Here is a 21,194-nt window from a genome sequence, read left to right as displayed (position 1 = left end):
CAATGTGCTGCGATTTGAAGTGCTCCAGCCCATTTAATCCCCACAATTGATATAATCACAAGTAGGCTGATTCTTCTTATAGTTCCCAAAGTTCATCAACTCAGTTACAAGAAGCCGGAAGGCTTCCGCTTTTCTTCCTTTCCTGTTGACTTCCCGTTCCCCTTATTTGTACATAAATGGAACTTTCATAATGTCTTCAATGTCAATTAAAGAAGTAAAATAGCTACCTTCCCTCCCATGTGGGAGAAAACTTGGTTCTTCCTGTGTTGAATAAGGACTTTAAAGCATGCTATGTACAAGGATTCATAATTCCTAATGTAGTGTTAATACATACATTTCACAATGATATTAGTCACCTGTGCAACAAAGGCTTTCAGAAAATATGCTACGTGCTATACTCTTACATTACAGTAATATTGTATACAATCAGTTGATTTAATTGGTGATGATCTGAGGTTCAGGCTCCTGTTGTTCTAGCCCAGTAAACTTTTGAAAGGTATTTTTCTCAAGTGTATCCAGGAATAACATTTCTCTCCCCTGGTAGCATGTAGACACCATGCTGTCTTCTTTCCTGCTTTTTATATGTAAGTGTGCCTTTATTATCTCTGACTGACAAATGAGGCTAGTCAGACAAGTAAATACACATTCCCTTGTCTAAAGCACACTGTCTTTTTGCATTGCTTACTAAACATATTTTAAGAACATAATTCTAGTACTTATGTATAGTTTTGTACACACCCCAACCATACCTCATGCAAGACTACCAATGATAATGAGTCATTACCTTTATATTACACGCCACCTTTTGGGTTCATATTATGAAACCAGTGTATTAAACATAGTGAATGTCAGGCCTGACACAGAAAAGTGACTTCTGTGTTCCTTAGCTATCTAGTTCTTCCATTATCCACTACTTCATCAAACAAATTTTCCGTCATATGAGAGGTATATGTGCTTTTAATGTTTGTTACAGATTACCAAGTAAAATCTCCTTTTGCTACATAGCTTCCATTGAAGTTATACACAGGTACAAAAAGCTAGTCCCTTTCAAGATTTTATATTATATCTTACATGCTCATAATTTGTGTGTAGTCACAACATTCTGTTCTGCAGTATTATGAACATACTGAAACATTTGGTACTAATTAGTTTATTTTAGCCAATGATCCAGGGACCTTTAACTTGAGGTTTGGATAATCAGCCAGAAATATGGGTCTTGAACAAGCCATTTGTCACAATTGCCAGGCTAGGTCCACCTTTAACCTCCATGGTCACTTCAGACACAGCCCCCTGAAGCTCTCAGGCCTCGGGCCTTGTTTACCACCTGTTTCTTGGAAGGAGGTGGGTGGAAATCACATGATTCTCCCACTCTCACATCTGACTTATCCTAATTTCTTTTCTTTTTGAGAATGAAAACAGTCATCCACAGTGACCAGATAGCCATCTTAAAGGAAAGGTTTGTTTACTTAGAGCCAAACAGATCTCAAAATAATAGACCAGCCTATATGCACGCCTACTTTTCTGTAAGTCTTACTGTTCCTGAAAGTGGGGAATGTCCAACTTCTTCAGAGTCTTCCATTGAGCGGTTCTGGGTCAGCTAAACCCTTACCCCACTCCTGACAACAGCCCCCCCCCCCTTTTCCTGTGTTGAGAGCAGTTGAAGGTCCTCTGGATCTCTAAGGTCTCAGCATGGCAAAACAACTGTTTCTTCTGACTGGAGCCTAGTGTGTTATTGACCTGTAGCTGTATCCCTTCCCCCAGTGTTTGTTGGGAGGTTTGTTTATCTATAGCTTGTTCTTCCCACAGCCCCGTCAATACAGTCATACAGGGAAGTTTTATTACCCAAAGTACAATAACTTCTCTTACTAATCAGATCACACACAATGTTCATAAAGTTACTGCATCTCAGTATTCTTAAATTTTTTATTTGCATTCTCATAGCATCTAAGGATTCCAGACATGGACCAGGGCCTCATTATGCTCAGTGCTGTACAAACATAAAACAAAGATAGCATACAGATAGGGAAAATTGAAGTGAACAATGTAACAGTATTCTCACAATAGGCAGTGTCACATTCACCATATAATTAACTGAACTGTTAAAACATTGATGGTTCATCTGAATTGAGTTGGTGATTTTATGACAATAAACTGCCTTGAATTTCAGACTTCTTGATTCTGCTTTGGTTCAAAATAGTGCAAGAGCAGCAGTTTGGCCTTGCTACTTCCACTGTTAAGTGGAAGAAGATCACCTGGTCAGCTTGCTTCAAGGTCTCAGAGGAAGCCTAGGGCAGACACACAAAATCCAGTAGTACCCATGTCCCACTTAAGTGCCTTAACCACAAGACCATCCATTCTTTCGTGAAAGTTACAGGTGTAAATCCTCCACAATATAAACAGAATGGACTGTGAACCTCAACAATAGGTTTAGTTATATTAAATAGAATGTTGCAGCATTTCTCATTTGGGCCCATAAATTAATCCACTTCTCCCCCTCAACTGAACTTTTGCATTTGTGAAGGGTCTGGCTACACACCGTGATTTTCTGAATTATTTAAAATTAAGGGAAATAAGAACAAAGTCAATCATTGTGAGAGATCACAGAAGTCACTAACATTCTGCATCCCAAGAGAAACACCAAAGGGAAGTTGCCTGGGTAGGAAGTTTTAGGTAGGAAATTTAAATTTTAGCGATTCTGTACATAAAATACTCTGCTCCCATTGACTCAACAGAATTTGTGAGTATTCAGCGCTTTTTGGGGGGGAAAAGAAATCAGATTCCATTTGTTGAGACTGACATTAAGTCTAGTGGCTATGATGAGAGGCATATATAGGAATTTATTCACTAGATCAGACATATGGGCCAGCCACTTCAGTCTCTGAATTCTGATTGTGGACAGTACCAACTATCTTCAAAAGGAAGGTGCAGGAAGTCCCAAAGACGACAAATATGGAATAAACTTCCCATTGGAGATGTTTCTTCCTCACTCCATCTATGTTAGTTTTTATCTTCTTCTTCCTTGCAAATTCTACTAGCTCCACTGCATTTATTTTTAAAAGGCATATGTAAACTTTTTACGCTACAAAATCTTTGACATTTCTATCAACATTTCTATAGTGCTTATTGTGGTGGCAGCTAGGAATTTGGTGAGGGAGTTGAAAAGCAGAAATTAGTAAGAACAAAACCAAAAAGTCGGAACAAAATAAGTGGACCTCATTGTGCTCTGAAGCTCTCTACCAAGCAGCTGCCAAGGAGCGAATTCTGAAAGCAAAGGGGAAAAAAAAAAAGACATTTTTAGCTGAAAATGCTGCTGGCTACAGCATATTCAAACCTAAGAATCATCCTTATGATTCTGAGCCTCACAGCCAATTGTGTCTGCTATGATGGATTATGGTAAAAGATGGACCCTCAGGAAGCCACCTTCCAAACCATTTTGAATTTTCCCTGCCCCCAAGTAACCAGCAACAAAATTAGCTATAGCCAGAAGCAGAGCCTTGTGCACAGATGTGTGTTCTCAGTGGCCCATGCTACTCTGAGGTGGTGTTCAGCCTATCTAGAGCTGTTAGGTTGACTTCAAAAGAGAATATTAAGTTATTGAGCATAGGGGTGACAGGAGTTTGAATTATTTTGAAGCAGGCAAGAGTGCCAACTCTAAGCATTCAGTTACCCTACATGTGAGGTCAATGGTGCTACTCTGGTGAATAGTACTATAGTCCAAATTTTTCTTCCTCATCAAGATTCCCCCCACTCCTGAGTTGACAAAAGGTAACCATTATTCATTATGTGGTGTTGACTTGCATATGGGTTACAGTGGAGTACATAGGGATGCTTTAGAGTGGCTATTCTTTCCTTGTGAATATTCTCAAGAAGGTAGTGATTGGACACTGCTCTCTTCTCTGAAGGTGGCACTTTACAGCAGGAGTACTCAACACATGACCTGCAGCCCGTCTGTTTACAGCCCGTGATGCAGTTTGAGTTTACACAGGGCGCAACATGTGGCCCGCAGACAGGAGCCAAAACAAAAAAGTAGTTAATATAACAGTCTTCTGTCAATATGTGTTTTAGTAGTTAAATTCCTGGACTGTCATTGTTCATTAAAAGTGCTGTTGTAACCCACGCAGGCTACATCTACACTGCAAGCCTCTTCCGCAAGAGGAAATGCAAATTGAGCGCTCATTTGCATATGTCATGCTCTCATTTGCATTTCCTCCTCGGATTCCTTTTGTGCAAGAGGTTTTTGTGCAAAAAAACCCTTTGTGTGGTTCACTGTCCCATGCAGTGGCACCTACACCACAGCAAAAGATAAGAAAAAAACACCTATACAGCAGAGGTTCCCAAACTTTTTGACACAGGGACCAGTAAATCCATTCACGAGCTTTTGGAGGACTGGTGACGTTCATTTACATACTTGCATATTCATTAAGCAAATGATGAATATGCAAATAAGTTGTTTCTAGTCCTCCCAGAGCCCCCAGTGCCAGCATTGGCAAAGCTTTTGATATGGTCACCCACAATATTCTTGCCAGCAAGTTAAGGGCATATGGACTGGATAAATGGACTGTAAGATGGAGAGAAAGCTGGCTAGACCAGGATTTCCCAAACTTTTTACTTTAGTTAGAACCCAGTTTTTTTCAGTACTGTTTTTTGCAGCCCAAAAATATAAATGCATATAAAAAAAGGATGAAAAATGTATACATTTTCACTGTTTCACCCGGCCGCATCCTCCACCCGGCCAGGGCTTGGGGGTTCTGGCGCCACATGGGCACTCCGGGAGGCGAGAGCAGGAGCAGACTGGGTTAGGGTATCCCCTGCAATCCAACTGAGGTGCCCACCCCCGCTAGTTCCCTGCACCTCCCCCAAAACCATCCCCCACAATCCACGGGATTGCAGCACCAGTTCCCTTCAGCCCCTCACTGCCCAGCTGAGCTGCCCTTCTGTTCCCTATGCCTTCCCCATCCACCTCAGCCCAGTTGAGCCCTGCACTGGTTGCCTGCATGCCTCCTCCACAGAACTGCTGAGCCCTGTTTCCCTGCACCTCCCCCAAGCCCCACAGAACTGCTGAGCCCAGCTCTGATTTCCTGTCCCTCCCTCCCTCACCCTGAGTCTAGCTCCAGGTTCCTGGCACCTCCCTCCTTCTGCATCCAAACTGAGCTCTACACCTCCCCCCACTGCAGCCTAGCCCAGCCCAGCTCAGCCCAGCACCACGCACCTCCTCACTCCCACAGTCCAGCTCAGCCCAGCACCCTGCACTTCTTCACTCTCGCAGCCCAGCTGAGCTCCATTTCCCTGCACCTTCCCCCAAACCACGCAGACATGCTGAGCCCAGCGCTGATTCCCTGTCCCTCCCATCCCTGGAGTCTAGCCCCGGGTTCCCAGCACCTCCCTCCTCCTGCAGCCCAGGTGAGCCTAGTGCCCTGCACCCCCACAGCCCAGCCTGGCGCCTCCCTAGTGTGGCGCCCAGAGGACAACTGCCCCCGTTTTCCCCTCGCTACGCCTCTGCCGGGAGCCTGGAACATCGAGCTGCATTCTCCACCCAGCCTGGCCCAGGGCTTGGAGGACCCAGCACCGCACAAGCACTCCAGGAGCCCTGAACACCCCGACAGCCATGCTGAGGCCTGGTATTTTTCCCCGCGGACCAGTACCAGCCACGGCCCATACTTTGGGAAAGACTGCTCTACAGCATGAGCTGAGAGGCAGCTGGCTTTTAACTCAAAAAGTCGAGGCTCCTATATTAAGTTTCAGAGCAGGGCCGGACTAAGGGGTGGGCTAGCCGGGCAGCTGCCTACAGTGCCAGCCTACGGGGGACGCCTAGTTCCCGGCAGGCTGCAGCGGCTGCCCGGGGCGGGGGCCGTGTTAACCCCCGCAGCACTGGCCAGCGGGGACCTTCCCCCTGTGGCCGCAGGGCCAGGCACGGCCAAGTGCAGCTGCCCCAGGCAGTCCCGGGCCGCACGCCATCGGCGGTGGCTGGGCTGACTGGGCAGCTCATGCACCGTGCGTCCGCCCACATGCCCCGGGGGCAGGCCCGCGCATTTGCCATGTGCCCAGAGGTGGGGCCATGTTCCCCGGGGGTGGTGCCGCACACCTGGGGCCCGGGGCGCCAAAATGGCCCGGGCTGTCCCAGCTTCAGAGGCCCCAGGTTCAAATCCGCCTGGTGGCGGTTACATTGTCATATGGGTGGAAATTGGGTAAATAATACATTTTATTAATATCAGCAGAACTGACTTAAATGGAGCCTGTGTGTTGTTTAGTCTTGCCTTAATCTTTGTTTTCATGCCTGTCAGTGTGAAAGAAGCTATTTGCATATATAATTGCATGTATATTCAACCACACTTAAGTTGCGGCCCTCAGCATGTGCTGTGAGTATCATTGTGGCCCCTGGGCCTTCCTAAGTTGAATAGCCCTCCTCTGCAGGGTTCTGTTTTTTTTTCTTATTTACATGTGCCCAGAATAGTGAGAAAAGATTGCCTGCCGCGTTTTCTGTATGCCATTAACACATAGTTTTACACCTACATTTCACCTGACCCAACCAAAAAAGGCGTCAGATTTTTATTTGATCTCTGGCCAAAGCTAGCTCATGGTTGACAGCCAGCTGGTTCAGCTCATTCCAGACAAGACTGAAGTGATGTTAGATGGCTGTAGAAAATAAGATATTATGGCATGAGTTATATCTGTCTCTTTGTTTCTGCCATTTGCTGGTCACTGGTTCATAATCTGGAGGTCTGGTGGAATAGCTACTAGAAGAACAGGTAACAGAAAGTACCAGCCAGATCAGCTTTTTACTATTTCTATACAGCTCAGGGGTGCAGAACTTGCAATTATCAGCCATGCTTTGCTCACTTAAAGATTAGATTAGTGCGATGTAAACTACATGACACTACACCTTAAAACTGCCCAAGAACTAAAGCAAGCACACACAAAACCCCACAAACCAAACCAAACCAAACCAAAAAACAAACACCGACACTAACATCCACACAGATGCCCATTTTGTCCACACCAATATTAAATCAGTGTGCCATGATTAACATTGGCTTCTCATGGGGTTCCCACTGAAAGATGGGTTGGCTTAGAACCTGAATAATTGTTTCTGCTTATATTATACTGCTATGATCAGCAAAGGCACTCAGGCTAGAGTCCTATAAGTACAAGAGGGCTGCTGGCTGGGGGATCTTTGTGAGCCCCATGACTTTTAGGGTGCACCATAAAGTTCATCCTTTCTCTGAAGGCATTTGGGAGTGGGAGGGTGTTCACCAGATAAGGGCATTTTTGAGTGTTTGCACTTCCTGGCTCACTTTATCTTGAACAGTACCACTTAGAAGAGAAGTTATGCTAGGTGATAGGTATCTCTTTTTACATTTCTATAATTAAAATAGCTCTACAGTCTGAACCCAATTGCCACTAGCTAATAAAATGCAACAATACTTTATAGCAAGAAGCAGAGTCAGTTGAGCCTATTTGGGTTTATGACCCAAGTTTAGCTTTCATGGATACTACACTAGAAAGAAAACTCTTTGCCTTTAGCACTGATACTGCATAAAAATGCACAAATCCTCTATGACACAGTTGATCATACTCAGTCTCCTGCCATGGGCAATCCTGCTTTCTCCCCTACATCTTTTTACCAAGCAGTATTTTTAAAACCATGCTGACCTAACAAAGTTGATATGTGGAAGGAGGCATCTGAGTACCACTCTGTCTATTATCTGCTAGGCATAATAATTGTGTTTCACTTCACTCATTCTGTTGATAGTCTATAACTAGGCAGTAGACTCCCTCAGAGCATTCTGGAATCTAATATGATCTAGCTGTCTCCCATGGTAGACCATAGAAGTATTCTCACACCACTCCATTTCCAGTCAAAACCCAAAATCAAAATTGAAACATGTTCACAAGAAAGAACTGACTCATGTCAGATACTTCCAGGACATTCCACAATCAAACCCTTATTCAGTTAGTAAGGGTAAGTCTTAAATACCCATGATTAGAACACTCTTGAGTTAACCAGCTTGAGGTACTGGCAATAAACAAAATGGTTTCTATTAAGTGAACCCTGAAACTTCAGATTCTTCTCTAAATTTGTTACTCCACTACACTAAATGTAAATATATTAGTATGGTGGGGTTATACTAGAAACCTCCTAATCAGGAAGAGGATATTGAGTGCATAATGTTGTGGGAAATCAAAGGCTTCATTTGAGTTGGATTTGACAACTCATGTGCTTAAGGCTAGGCACATATGTAAGTCTTTGAACTAAACTGGCCTATTGTCCCATCAGGCCAGACAGAGAAGGAATTTCTTGACAACTTCAATAACTGTCTTTAAACAGCTACTTGTACAACATACAGCAGGAGAGGTTATTCTCATTTTAACCCTAAAAAACACAGGACTTTTTTTCATGAGGCAAGTAAAGTTATGGTCTTGTACTCCAAAAAACCCAACTAAAACTTGTGACAGGGGTTCTGAATTTAGTGGCACTCTGGAGCAGCAAACTGGCAATCCTTTAATGGCCTTGTTTCAATTAAAATGTGTTTATTAAAAATGAAAATAGGTAATATAATGCCCTGTCATTAAATTTGAGATCACCTTCAGGTTTGCAGTGTTCTTACATTTTCAGTTTAAGTACCTATGACAATAAACAAAAAGAACAGAGAAGCTGTTCAGATGAAGCTAGAGATTTTGGAATTTAAAGAAAGTTGAGGCTTTCACACCTTTGGAGGAGCAAGAATTTGGGATTAACTGAACATTTCTGCTTAAATGAGCACTGTTGAAAAAAGAAATGCACACTCTATAGCTGGGCCCAACTGCTCCTCCAGAGACCTGCAACTAACACATTTGCATGGGCATGGAAGGAGCAGGGAGATGTTTCTGCCATTTATAACTGTGCTATTGCCAGACACAAATTAGCCCTAAATAAAAAATAAAGCAGGATTCCTCAAAATTCCTATCTCTTTGCTAGTGGGAGACCCACATGCATTTTTTTCTATTATTTCCAATACATTTTCTTACAAGGTATATGGGAAAAGTGAACCAGGAAAACATCACCTGTGTAGAAGAGTCAAGAGATATAATTGAAATGATTGCACAAGAAGCATCTCAAACAGAAATAATTTCCAGCACTCCACATAAGAACAAAATTAACAGATGTTAAGAGGCCTGAGGTAATAGTACATCCATATTAAACTACTTATTAATGACCCCAGTTCTGCAAGGTAGAACTTAAACAGGACTTACAATTAAGCATGCATTGACTTCAAATGGAATTTAGGCATATGCTTCAGTGCTTTATTGAATTTAGGCCTAAGTCATATACTCTTATATGATAACCATCATTTGAACTGTAGAGGAATTATGATCCTGTGGTAAGGGTGTTACGCTAGGACTCTGGAGACACAGATAAGTTAATGAAGGAGATGGTATGATTGGACTGGCTACATGCCTTTGTCGGTAACCTCCAACAGCCAGAGATGGGGCACTAGGGGTACATCTACACTGCGGTGCTATTTCAGGATACTTCTGGTATCCCAAAATAGCTATTCCATGTCTTGACAGTGCGTCCGGTATTTCAAAATATCTTTCGAAATAACGGGCTCACTATTCCAACACTCCATAAGCCTCGTTCCATGAGGATTAAGGGACATTTCAGAATAGCAGTTTATTTCAAAATTTGGAACTACGTAGACTTGGGGTATAGCTAGGTCACTGAGCATGCGTTCTTAAAACCTACCAGCATCTCCAGAAAACTCCCCCTGGTTACCCTGTTAGGAATTAGCAAATTATAAAAATCACTGTGTCAGGGATAATGAGAAATGGGGAATGATGGGGCAGACCCAAAATTTCCTTTCTTAAAACCAAATTCCTCAGGTGGGTAACTTTGTGTAAAGGGACTGTTGGCCCTCGACTAAAACTTAGTGGGGGTTTGGTTTACTAACCTTTCTTTTGGTACTAGGAGAAAGCGCCAATGGAAATATCAAGGAGACAGTCTACAGTGGCAATGAGGAGAAGCTAATGCTCCAGGTCAGCCTGACTGACAAAACAGGCAGATTAATGAGAGTCAAGAGGCTAGTGGTCCCATCCTCCAGCCCCATCCTATTGGGGCTGCCTGGGCCAGAGTCAAGGTTGCCAATTGTGAATGCACATATTCCTGGAGATTTAATCATAAGACACAATCTTTAATTAAAGATTAATATTTCATTCCTGGAGGCTCCATAGCAATCCTGGAGGATTGGCAACTCTATCTAAATGAACAAAGGAGAGAAGCACTGAGCAAAGGAGAGAACCACAGCAGGCAGAGGAGCCAGAGAACCACCCAAAGAGCCTCTTGGCCAATCCTGTTCCTAGGAGCACGAGGGCCATGTTATCACTTCCAGGAGCTGCCTGAGGTAAGTGCTGCCCAGATACAGCACCCCAACCTCTTCCCCATTCCAGGACCCCCCCCTGCACCCTAAACTCCAGCCCTGAGCTTGTACCCCTCCCAAACTCAAACCCTTTGCCCCAGCCTGGGATCCTCCACCCCCCCCCCCACACACACTCCAAAACTCTCTGTTCTATCCCTCAGTCCAGCACTCCTTTCTGCGTCCCAACCCCCTAAACTCCAGACCCACCCCAGAGCTCAAAACAGCAGCCAGAGTCCTCATCCCCCAAACACACACATCCACCCAAACATCCAGCCCCAGTCAGGTAAAATGAGTGAGCAAGGGTGGAGAAAAGCAGATATTGAAGAGAGGGGTGATTGGCCAGTGGTGTAGCCAGGATGGGTCAGGAGGGGAGTGGACCTCCACTTCAGGTGGGCAGTCAATGAGGGTGGGTAGGAACAACGGGACCTTCTCTTCATCCCTCAAGCTGACTCTGGGGGAGTGGGAGGGATAGCAGCTCTGGCCAGAAACCTGATAAAATGCCCCCTCCCCAAAGTGGGCACCCTGCACACACACACACACACACACACACCCTCACTCTGCCTCACACACAAATCCTTAGGGTCTTCCCCGCTCTGCGCACTGGGGGCTCCTGCAGAGGAGGAGGAGTATCAGGGGCTTGTCCTGCTCCAGCCACTCAGTGCTCCCACAGGGCTGGGTACAGGATCTTGCCCCTGCCTAATCAGTGCTCCAGCTGTAAAGCAGAATTTGGGGCAGGGGCTTGCCCTGCTCCATCCACTAGGTGCTCCTGCCATTTGCTCCCTGACAGCAGTTCCAGGTGAGCAGAGCATACAGAGCCCCTGACCCTGCTCCCAGGGCCTGGCTGGAGCACCAGGTAGAAAGAAGCAAGCTCCTGTGCCCTGATTGGAGCAGAGGCAGGGCTGGGGGCAGGTGGGCCTGGACTCTTAGTGGGTGAGGTATAGCCCATCTATGGCTATGCCCCTAGGATCGAGTACGGTGGACAGGGCAAGGTTGTTCAGCTTTCTGCAGTCAGGTAGTACCATTTCCCTACTTACATTAGGTCACAAAGTTATGAACAGAGAGTGTGAGGAACATTCCAGTTTTAAATCTTGCATGGTCTTTCAGAGAAGAGTTTGTCTCTATATATTTGCTATACTGTGATTTGCTGCCTGGCTTTATTATTTTACAGCATGGAAATATTTGTCTGAACTTTGAATTCCTTCTTGAGAGAACAGTATATATTGGAGTTCTTTTTTTTTTTTTTTAGGGTAGTGAGATAATGGAAAACTTTTTTCCCCACTATTCATACACAACTTGAGTCAGGGATTTTAACTTTTGTTGTAAATTGTTTCATCATGTGGTCATCAGTAATCAGAGGAGGGAGGGACACAGGGACACATGGGGTCACATGCCTTCACACCATGGGTCAGAGGGGCAAAGATGCGAGCATTAGCTAGTGTGGGGACTAGCTGAGGGGCCCAGTCCTCACACTCTGGCCACCTACAACTCACCAAGAGCAGAAAGTGAAGTGCAGCAACATGGCCCCATCTCATTCTGCTCTCCTGGCCACGTTGCTCATGGGAGAGGTGGGACCCCCCTCTCCTGCACCTATGCACTAGTATGCATCCAGGGAACAGAGTGAGCAGGGGCCATATTGCTCCCCTTCCCCAGCTGCTATTGGTCAGTGCCGGGGGACAGAGCTTTGCTATTTACCTAAGCCACCTTTGTTGGGGGGGGAAGAGGTGGGCAGGAGTGGAGCAAGGGCAGAGAGGGGTTATCCCGGCCCTTCTTCAGACTTGGGATCGGGATCATGAGGACATACCTGCCCCCGGGTTCTCTCTCACCAGTCACCCGCTTCACTAATGCTAGGCTCTCATGGTGCATTCAATCAGGAGTAGCTCCATAAGTGGACACTTTTGGTAAAGTCAGGTGAGTTGGGAATGGGTTGGGAGCCGCTTTGGTTTAAGGCAAAAAGAGTTAGGTGAGTCTTTTCTCATGGACAGGAGTTAGAAGTTTGGGATGCAGGAGGTTGGAGTGTAAGAGGGGGCTCAGGCCTGGGGCCAAGGGGTGCAGAGGGTGGGATGGGACTCTAGGCTATCTCTTTTAATCCTGACAATTAGATCTAGGAGGTAATGCAAGCCATCAACTTGAGCAACATGTGACAAAACTTCTAACCCAACTCTTAAGCGTTGATGTAGTATGTCCGCTCTATGCCCAGTTTTGGTCAAGGAACTGACCTGATCTAATAGTAATCAGATGTGAGAATTTCTATGTTCATTTTTTAATCATGCAGCCCAATGAGACAAGGTGAGGCTTATTTTTAAGTACAGTGAACCAGGAATAGTGGACATTAAATATTTTGAATAGTTGAATTATTTTGTATGAACCATCATTTAAAGGGTAAAGTATGTCCATGCTACAGCAAAATGGTCTGCTTTGATCCAGTGGTGATTTTACGGGGTCTTTGCTGTGATATAGAATGACAGAGTTGGAAGAAACCTCAGGTGGTCATCAAGTGCAGCCCTCTGCTAAAAGATATCACTGGTTCTGCTTCTTGTATGTCAAATACTGTATTTGTACTTAATTGACACTGTTACTATCTAACTTGTCTAGGATGACTTCACCACAAGCCATTCACTTAAGTATCATTCTTAGAAGGATCATCATCCTCTTCTCTCTCCTCCCAAGTTATTTCATTCATTATGTAGTTTCATAAAGTAAAAACACCACCCTCAGATGAATTTAATGAACCCTCAGCTCTGAACAAATAACATCAAATGTATTAATTTTATTCTTTTGCTTCATAACAGGAGCTGAAAGTCATGAAAGAACATCCTTTGAAAATCATGCTTACGGGAAGGAATACAAATTGGGTACTGGTCCCTAGACTGCTGGCCTACCTTATTAGATTGGTGGCTCACACTTAATTTCCCCTGACTAATAATTCACCTTTATTAATTATAATTTAACTCACAATCACTTCTGATGTTAAAAATGAAAAAGAAACATTAATTGCTTTGATGAAGAAATTTGAAGAAGCTTATAGATTGTTAAACTGCCAACGCTGTTCACATCAATAGTGGCATCATGACACAGCAGTTAAAATTAGAGCACTTGGTCTTTTCCGCTTTTTCCAGGTTTTGTCTGGAACAAGAACAGGGTGACCATGGTTTTCCATGCTGGGCAACAAACTTATGTACCTAGAAAACATGTATGGAGGTAGAAAAGTAGACACATCAACACCTGTAAATGGTTAAATTAAAAAAGAAATATATACACAGCTTCATACAGCATCCTTAATCTTGATGTAATCTAGACATTATTAACCTTAGTTTACATTTAGAAATACTAGGTTATCTATATTATGACAATATTCTATGGAGATCTACCTAGTTTTTCAGGACATTTTTGGTATTTCATGATAATGCCAAAGTAACATGTTCCTTTTCTAAATTAGATTTGTTGAACTGGCATATTTCAATGGACACAACCATTTATGAGAATTGAAAAATCCATGCAGGTGTAATCATCCTTGAATTGTGATCTGAACTCTTTAGCAGTACTGAGTAGTTATTTGAACACTCTACTTTTTAAATAAATAAACAGAACAGTTTTAACACTTTTTGCTTATTTATTAAAACAGACCGCTATGCATAGAAACTGGCAAAAAATTCTACACCCTTTACAATTTCATAGTGGATGCTCCAATGATCCAAGAACCAAAACTTATTTTTCAAAGCTAATAAGTTATGTTAACCATACATCTCTATTACATTATTTCAAATAAAATAATCATGAGCAAAAATTGGTACAAGATAATGTAAAAATCTAATTTTCGCTAAGCAAAAATTAAACACCTTTTTTGAAAAATTAAAGGTAGGATCCCTTTTTAAAAACCCAAAATGAACTTATTTGGATTACTACGCCACCTTTTGATTGAATTTGTCTCAAATGTAATTGACTATCCTACCTCAAAAAGAAAATATTTAATACATATTTGTCACCTCCTTCAGACTTGTAAAGGTTTTATGGGCTTACTTTATTATACAGAAATGCAGAACTGCATATTTCATCATTTCTATCTCATTACTAGCATCATTGCCAATATCAATGAAAATAGTAGATACATTTCAGGTTCAGGATTTCAGAATTACAGATATTCATTTCAAAAGCAATGAAGCTGGGTAAGTGAGACTAATGATTTGGTTATTTGTGTTAGCCAAGTACATCAAGTCTAAAACAAATTCTCTGGTCCAGTTGGTTCTCCCATGTAAATCTGTACTTGTACTATTACAGAAATAAAGGAAATCTCTGATTACTCCAGATTTCCTATAACATCTGAAATGTATTAGGACTGTAAGCCCTACCATATAGCCAACATATTCCAATTTACTCTGAATCTTATATATCCCCCTGTTCAGTCATTAAATAAAAAAGCACAGATAATCAAATGAGTTACAGCATGCGTTTAAATACATTAACCGTGTCCTACCTTGCATCCAAACATCAACGATAAAGTGTTGTTGGTGCATGCAACTTTGCAGTGGCAAATCATTGGTGTAAAGCAGTCAGGATTTTTAACAATAGGACACATTCCTTTAGTGCTGCAGTAGTAGCAGCTCTCTGAAGGATAAAAACAAGTAGCTGATACGGCACATGGAGTGGCAACATATGCTGCTCAACAGCTATCTTTTCTCTTGCTAGTCAGAAGCAGCCTGCTTGAATCTCTACCTGTGTCCCATTCAGCCATCCCCTTCTTTGTTGATGAATCAATGATGCAGCATTGATCATGAATCTCAGGGTTTCCCTTCCACTGGGAAATTAGTTTTTACATTGAAAGGAAAAAAATGGAAATGAGGGGGAATAGCAGGTGTGGCAGTATTAGCATGTAAAAGGATATAAACGCCTACTCATAACAATCACATAAGATTGTCATGCTAGCTCAAGTGGGCTGAAATTATTCCATCGGAAGAAAAATACTGCAGCTCCTGATTTGGTAAAAAGCCAGTGAGTTGCAGCAATACATAGTCATTGTGGGGAGGGGAAAAAAAACACAAAAACACAAACCAAAAAAACCTACTTATCTAACAAGACAGATTCTTCAGCCTTTATCAATATGCATTCCAGTAAGATTTCCCTTTCCTCCAACCACCAGAAAAAGAATCTATTGAACAGCAACTCCATAGAAGATACGACCTTTTCTTTCTCCAAAAAGATGAATCTTAGCATGAAACAAACTGTACTCAAAGCTGAACATCTCAGCTGCTGGAGTTTGCAATGAGAGAAAATGCTGTTACAAGTAGCATTTACCCAATCCTCGCCTGCCACATGGGAGCTTTCTCCAGGCACAAATTCACAAATAGACAGTCTGATGGATTGCAGGAGACGTGGAAAAAAATTTTACGAAGCTACATGGGAAAGGAACCAGTTTGAAGCTTTAAAAAACCAAAACACCTCTTTAAACTCTGTTTGAAGTACTATACTTACAGAAGAGGCAGCTATAATTCACTAATGTGCCCTTTAAATATATTCTACACATTAGCCTTCAATTTGTCAAGAATTTAACCATTACAGGAGTTTTGGGGAACTATAATATTCTGGCTGACATAACAGTGGTTATTTTCCCTCAGTTTCAGTAGTAACAGATACAAGTGTATAATGAAGCATGCGGATGGTTAATCAGGTAACTAATTTTTGAATTGTGAGTTAATAGTTAAATGAGTAACACTACAAATACAAAAAGCACAAAGTAGAAAAAAGGGGAAGGCAATTTAAACACTTTCGCAGCTGGAAGTGAAATAATCCCAGCAGTTGTTAAAATAGTGACTTGACCTTATCATTTGTAACTCACGAGGCTCTGCTCAAACTATGAGCTCTTTCTGATTAAATGAGAGCAGTTTGTCTCCGTGACAATTGTCAGCGTATTCTGAAGAGATGATTGGAATATTTCCGCAAGGGACCAGAGCTAAAGTGAGCACAAGATTTGCTGCACAGCAGACTATACAGACACTTACAGCAAAATAAAGTACAAATACGGATGTGTTTCAAATAATTCTTAGAGTAAATATTAGATCATTTGTAACTAGATTATATTTAAAGTCTATACATTGTGGTCTCCAGTCAGGACACAGATAAAGGAAGTTATACAATAACTAAACATAAATACATACAAAACTGGATCTTTCCAATGTAATTTACCCCCTTTCCAAGATCTTAAAGTATAGGTGCAGATTTTTGATAACTAAGAGCCCAGCTACATGCTTAAACCACTACCATCAACTGTGACACCAACAGTTATTCTTATTGGTGAAAGCAGCTAATAGGAGGCCTTTCTGAAACTTTAGCACAACTAATAACAGACCAGGAAGAGAGAGTGAAGTGAGAGTAACTGAGTAGTAAATGTGAATGACCCTGTGCCCGCCTGAAATACTTCTCCAAAGCTCATGGTTTTGCAAAATGGAAGTCTGGTAATAGTTAACTGTAGCTCTAAAGCTGGTTAACTGATGGGAAATTCTCAGGCCTGACTGGCAGAACATTCTCTTCCCTTAGGCTAGCAATCTTCAGCCTTAACTTAGCTTGCTCAACAAAAAGAAAACCAACAAAACCAAACAAACCTACTGAGCAGAAACTGAAATACTAACAAATTGGATCTAAAGAGGTAGAAATCTGAACTCGGGGCAACCTGAACACTTGGATACCTCTTCAGTTTCCCTGAAGACACAAGGCTGGCCACTGGACATCTACAGTTAACCACTTGAAATCTCCTCAAGACCCTAGCCAAGTAGGGTGTAGGTGCGTGTAAGTGCTGGAGACTGAAAGTAAAAATGTTTGCACGAAAGTACTTGTTTGCCTGCTTACATCAACTATCGACTCGATGGATGTGTCCCCAGGATTCATTTTCTGACACTGCTTCACGAAAAGTAAAGTTACATAGAGCTTTGGGTTCAGCAAAGCCTTGGGTAGCAAAAGGATTTAGTGTCTTAATATGAATTTTGTTTAATACCCTAGATCATTAACCTCTTTTTAGACTTTCACACAGAGAAATCGTGATTTTATACAGTAATATTTTACATTTATTAGCTCTGATTCCTTAAAGATAGAACTGAGGAATCTTCCATACAAGGAATCTAGATAATACAGTAGTGTGTATTAAAGTGCTTATATACAAAATTGATCAGAGAAACTATATTATGAAGCAGCATCAATTGCTCCATAGTTAAAGTTACATCCCTGTTCCCATGGCAAGCCCTAAGTTGAGGGATTTTCTTGCAAATGACAGATTCTAAAAGTTGACTGTCCTCAATTCACTCTGCCCATGGTTTGATTCCAAACAGCCTTGAAGTGTGTTATATATGCTATATCAGATCACATGGGAGCTTATTAGAAAGATGCTATTTGAACAAACATCAATAGCCCATGCTCTGTGCAACTTGTTATTCCAAAGTAAGAGAAAAGCAGGACTTTTCCAACTTGTCCTGAAGATTAGCATTCAAAATATTGCTTAGCCATATTTACAATACATGTTATGACAAATGCTCATAAAAATATCTGAATCTTTGATCTGTTTATTCCCAGCCAGGCTGTCTCATTATTAAAACAGATTTTCTTTCAAGTCCTGTCTCTCTCATCACCAGCACCAGCGTAAATTTAGAAAAGTGTGGTTTCCATGACAATGCATTCCATAGTTACAGCTAGCAGCCACTATCATTAAAAAAGAAAAAAAATGAATCACACTGTTACCTGAAGGTGTGAGCACACTGCATTACTGGTCTGATAAGCAGTAAGCTGGCAATATTTTACAAGGAGACACTACTTCAGAATTTCAGAAAATTATGCATTTGTTTTAACAGTTCTAATATCCACTCAGCTGAGATATTTAAATGATCCATAATGCTCTTAATTCTTCCCAATAGTTCTTTCCCTTTTGGAAAGAACACATTGCAGCTGCATCATTAGGTATTTTAAACATGACATCTCCATTTAAAATGGATTCACAATTGCACAAACAAGATCTTCAATTAATTTGCACAGAACCTAGTTAAAAATTGCCTGCATTTAATTTCAAATCAGAAGAGGTGGGTAGATGAAGCAAAAAGCCATTTATTATACTTTGGGGGAATTCTGGATTTGCTTGCTTAGGTTTGCAGTTCCAGGAGAGAGGACACTCTGATTTGCTCAACCTCCAACCCTGTTTAATGTTTCTCATTCTAAAAATGTAAGACTTCCAACCATAACAGATTTCATGTGTGATTTTATTTAATGTTAAGATGTTTCAAATAGTGATCCATAATATAAGAAATATTGCCCTCCAGTCAATCTAATTGCTGCTTTATCTAAAAACAAAAACCACTTTTTAAAATCTGCTACATGGTCATTTGGGAAAGTCAGAGAAATATCTCCTAGCCTAACTAGGAGGAGGTTCATTCTAGTGGCAAATTGGAATAATAATTCACATCACAAATGGCCAAGAAATTTATTTCTATTAGGATTAGGTGACAACCACCCACAGCAAGTTGCCATACAGACATGATTACCCCAAAATCCTCCTCCACTTTTGCTCTGTGATTGAAATTCCTTTCCCAGAAATTAGCAATTTACTTCTGTTTCACTGATGGGTACTACAGAGTTAGATTGCAGGAGCAAAGCTTCTTTAAAAAATACACACCTGTTTACTTTTTGAAAAGATTAATAGAGGAATATATATTGCAGATGTTACCATACAACTAATAAATTCCCCTGTATGCAATCTACAACCCTCCTACCTCCCCCCCCCCCCAAAAAAAAAGATTAGCAATTAAGTGCACTGAACCAACCTACTTGTAACTTCTGTCACAATAAAGTACAGCTCTCTGATTTGCTATTATCAGTCTCAGCTAAGCAGGATGTACAGCAGCTCTTGGATTGCTGACTAAGCATCCAATGCCATTGTCTGAGCTTCCTCCCCAAGAGAGCCATTCTCTTCCTCCTAGGATTAACCCAAAATATTATTTGTGGAGGTGAAGGGAGTCCCCTCTTCATGTTCCAAGTCTGTACTCCATTGTGCTAGTAGCTAGGGATTACTGGAGACAGCTAACAGAGATGCTCCTTTATCAATTATAGCTTTTACAACAAGCTATAATTCTTTGCCTCATGCTGTACATGTGCAATAGTGCCTATGATTTATCCAGATACTGCCATGGAGTTGTGTACCTCTTTTCTCCAATAAGTTTTTTTTATTCAAAGTTCCATTTTCAAAGCATTCCTTTCTAAGTCACCATTTGCTGTTATTCTGTTCATCATCATATCCAGAAGTGACAGAAGGCAAGGACAAAGTGTTCACTTTAGCAATGCAGAAAGTGGGGTGTATATTAAGCACCATTTCCAGTATTAGTGGAAAAGATCAGGAGACAGAAAAATTATCTCAATACCCATTAATTCAAGAGGACAACAAAACCCCCCATGCATTGACAAAATATTTGGGTCAGCCAACCAACAAATCAGAGAAAAATGTCACTTTCTTCTAATGCTAAATTAGGAATGTTATTGGAATGAATAAAAATTGCTTTACCCACAAATATCAAAGGGGTAACCGTGTTAATCTAAATCTGCATAAACAACGAGAAGTCCTGTGGCACCTTATAAACTAAGGGTATGTCTACACTGCAAAGTTCAAAATAACAGCCATTATTTCGAATTAACTTTAATAGCATCTACACAGGCAAATCGCTATTTTGAAATTAATTCGAAATAGCCGAGCGCTTCATTCGAATTTGGTAAACCTCATTCTACGAGGAGTAATGCCAAATTCAAAATAGCTATTTCACATTAAGTGCTGTGTACACACTTAATTCAAAATAGGGGGCCTCCAGCCCTTCCCAGGGAGCCCTGGTGGCCACTCTGGGCACAACCAGGAAAACTTACTCTCCTCTCCCCCAGCCCCAGAGCCATTAAAGGGGTAGACCGTGGCCGCAGTGCCTGTGCCAGCTCCAAGCCTGCCAGCCCAGAGCCAGCAGTGGCCACCGGGGCCCCTGACCCAGTGGCCCCAAAACATGAGCCAGCAAGCCACTGGCAGCCAAGCCTCCCCCGCTCCCAAGGAGCAGCCTGCCAGCTCCCAGGAGCCTGACAGGGGCTGGAGAAGGTGGGCGCTTTCCTGGTCCTGGGTAGAGATCATGGACCTTATTAGGTTTGGGGGGGATGCCCCCAACTTCCATGATCCCTGCACTAGATGGAGGAACGCAGCCGTCTATGAGCAGGATAGCTGCCAGCCTGGCCACCAAAGGCCACATGCGAACCCAGGAGCAGGTCTGCATGAAACTCAGCTTGGTCCAGTGAAACCCCCAAGCCTGAACCCTGAGCTTCTTCTTCCCCTTGCTTCCCCCTTCCAGCTCCCTCCTCCCAGGTTTCCCCCTCCATCTTTCCCCTTCCACCTCCTTTTCCCAGTCTCCCCAGAGTTTCATCCCCCACCAAGTTTTGTTCAATAAACCCAGTTTCTATTTTTGAACATACGTGTCTTTGTTTGACATTAGGAAGGGGGGCTAGAGAGGGGTAAGTGGAAGGACATGAGGGAAGAATGGGGCACGAGCCCGGTGGGGAGGACCGGGATGGCTCTGAGGGCTCCTTGGGGTGGACACTCTCCCTCAGGACCTCCTGTATCCTGACAGCCCCCCAATAGACCCCCCAGATAGCAGCCTGCAACAAGTGCAACCGGGCTGATGGCACCAATCCCACAAGATGCACCGGCGTGCCATGGGGCAGCTCTGGCTCCATGTGGACGAGTGCTGTGGTGTCCCGAGTGCGGGCACTCAGGGCACTCCAAAACAGGACTGCTTTGCTGTCCCTCGT

General features: G+C 42.5%; 1 protein-coding gene and 1 long non-coding RNA gene across 18 annotated transcripts in view; one reads left to right on the top strand and one right to left on the bottom strand.

The window, feature by feature from the left end:
* The window catches only part of DLG2 (discs large MAGUK scaffold protein 2), a 1,555,116-nt gene that overhangs the window by 946,308 nt on the left and 587,614 nt on the right, over positions 1–21,194 (bottom strand). The gene's annotated exons all lie outside the window — the stretch shown is intronic.
* LOC142826565 (uncharacterized) overlaps positions 1–21,194 on the top strand; it is a 73,305-nt gene that overhangs the window by 47,430 nt on the left and 4,681 nt on the right. The window contains exons 2-3 of one of the 2 annotated variants that reach the window (XR_012900777.1): positions 10,201–10,379; positions 13,184–13,246. This is a non-coding gene — a long non-coding RNA (uncharacterized LOC142826565). Of the gene's footprint in view, positions 1–10,200; positions 10,380–13,183; positions 13,321–21,194 lie in introns of those variants that run through there. The other variant, XR_012900776.1, reaches the window with a different exon arrangement.

The sequence above is a fragment of the Pelodiscus sinensis genome, chromosome 1, assembly GCF_049634645.1.
Source record: "Pelodiscus sinensis isolate JC-2024 chromosome 1, ASM4963464v1, whole genome shotgun sequence".
Classification (NCBI taxonomy): domain Eukaryota; kingdom Metazoa; phylum Chordata; order Testudines; family Trionychidae; genus Pelodiscus; species Pelodiscus sinensis.
The sequence above is the reverse complement of the archived record's forward strand: the minus strand, read 5'-3'. Positions and strand labels throughout refer to the sequence as shown.